The 2,453-nt window shown below is 32.3% G+C and overlaps 1 pseudogene across 1 annotated transcript; it reads left to right on the top strand.

Moving 5' to 3' along the window:
- The first annotated feature begins 6 nt into the window (after nucleotides 1-6).
- On the top strand, nucleotides 7-2,448 carry LOC144477745 (cytochrome P450 6k1 pseudogene; annotated as a pseudogene). Its single transcript, XR_013495263.1, has 3 exons — nucleotides 7-58; nucleotides 1,144-1,328; nucleotides 2,266-2,448. The product of XR_013495263.1 is annotated as a cytochrome P450 6k1 pseudogene (transcript).
- Nucleotides 2,449-2,453: the final 5 nt, after the last annotated feature.

Here is a 2,453-nt window from a genome sequence, read left to right as displayed (position 1 = left end):
GATCTTCTCGTCGAACTGAAGCAAACGTGCGAGAAAAAAGGAACTCTTGGTGAAATCGGTGAGTTATTTGACAATCAAGAATCTAGATAAATAGTGTTAGTTACCGTAAGGTAGCCGATTACCGTGTCTTAACATTTACCATATAAGATCATATTTTTAATATCAAATTTTCTGTTTAAATTCGAGGAGAAGACAATTTCTATGCTTAAAAGATTATTAACTTATTTACTGTTTACAATTCAATCTGTATTACGCGAATGTTTTCAATACACCGTAAGAATTGATGTAATATATTTCTCGGAAGAATACGCAAGACAAAAATTTTGGGGAAATACGTCGTACTAGGTAAGATAAGACGATGTTGGTTGTTTTGATAAAACATATGAATATTACAGAAAAACTAAAAGGTAAATATCCGTTTGTGTATTTCCTTGTTTACCATATACAAAAACTGAGTCAATCATAGTAATCTAATCTCCGCTTGTTGCGTTCGTTTTTGAATACGTCAAGCTGATTACGATGTATTTGTAAGGAGGGGACATGCCTATTTGAAGTTTTTGAAAACAGTTATCTCTAACCCAAACTATTAAATGGTAATATTACTATGTCGAACTTGTTTAATACAGCATAAATATTGCGCATATTTTTTCATATTTACTGTGTATTTGTTGAATATTTATTGAATATTTCTTGTAGATTTATTGAATATTTCTTGTAGATTTATTGAATATTTATTATATATTTGTTGTATATTTATTCAATATTTATTAAGGTTCAGAGAGAACACAATAACTGAAGCACATTAATTGATTTTCGTAAATTACGGTAATTGAATGAAAATTCTTTTTTTTGGACCTCCTATTATTCGAAGGCGATGTGATACTTGTATAATTGGAAAATCTGTATCATCAAACGAAACTTTAAAATTTACCTTTTAGTTACTAATTAATATCACTTAAATTTCGTAAAATTATCCTTAGCAGAAGAAACCCTTAAATACTGCCAAAAGGGTACAATAATTGGCTACCTTATTAATTATCGATTCATAGTAGAAAATCATCAACTTTCATCGCGTATTACTTCACGATAACTGATGATAGCATACATCATCCTTTTCTGATAACTTTCTTTTTATGGATACAGAATTGAGCAAAGACGATTTAGTCTCGCAGGCGGCCACTTTCTACTTTGCCGGTTTCGAGACTTCGTCTTCCGCCATGGCGTTCGGTATCCACGAGCTTTCGTTAAATATGGAAGTACAGAAAACGTTAAGAAAGGAGATTCTCAAGGCATTGCAACAGACTGAAGGAAAAATAACATACGAAATGGTACGCAAATTATATTATCGCTACGAGTATGACATAATTCGATGACAGCTGCATCTGATAAAATGTGATAACCAGTGTATGAAATAATCAAGTCGCCACTGGTTTATTGCGCGATATAAACCTTGATAAATATAGATAACTCCACGTGTTTAACCCCTCTGATGCACATCGAGACTATCAAATTTCATCTCCGATTTCGTTAAGTCTTCAATTTGTTAGAAGTATTATTAGCAGTGACAAACTCTTTTCAATCAATCGAGTTATATGTACCTAAAGCTATCGCTACTTTCATGGTTCGAAATACGCGCCTCTGTTTAAACCTTTGCTGTACCAATCTCGTTGCAATTAAGTTGATTAGAAATAATTTCTAACGCTAATCTGACCGATTATTAAAATGATATACATATACAATATATGTATATTGTATATACGATATATAACGCTGTAGTAATTTATTATTATTAATTTAGTTTATTATTATTAATCTTTACCACTGGTCAGACTCTACAAGGTACGAGATTAAAATTTACCCACCGTTTCAATAAAAAAGCTTCGTCTCAAATATTCGTTAAATAGTTTTCCGTTTTAAGTTAAGAGTAACATGTGACTGAATGGATTTTATTCGTAGATCATGACGCGGAATGCATTTTATCTGTAGATCATGACACTGAAGGCACTTTATCCGTAATCATGACACTGCCTTATCTCGATTGACATTGAATGGATTTTTATTAGATTTCTCTACCGATTAACTTATTTATATGGATCTTTTACATTTATAGATCACGACACTGCCGTTTCTTTATTGACATTGGATGGATTCTATTATATTTCTGTCCCGATTAATTTATTTATATGGACTTAATTTTACATTGAATGCATGTTATTATATTTCTGTACCAATTAATATATTTATATGGATTTTTTGTATTTATAGATTATGACACTGCCGTATCTCGATATGGTTGTTTCGGAAGTGCTTCGCAAGTACCCATCAGTAGCATTCATAGACCGGGTCGCAGCCACCGACTACAAAGTACCCAATACCGATTTGGTGCTGGAGAAAGGTACTCCAGTATACATCTCATTGTACGGAATGCACTACGATCCGGAATACTATCCCGA

This window comes from Augochlora pura, unplaced genomic scaffold (genome assembly GCF_028453695.1).
Source record: "Augochlora pura isolate Apur16 unplaced genomic scaffold, APUR_v2.2.1 APUR_unplaced_3289, whole genome shotgun sequence".
In the NCBI taxonomy this organism is placed as follows: domain Eukaryota; kingdom Metazoa; phylum Arthropoda; class Insecta; order Hymenoptera; family Halictidae; genus Augochlora; species Augochlora pura.
Note: the sequence above shows the minus strand (reverse complement) of the source record. Positions and strands in the feature narration are given on the sequence as shown.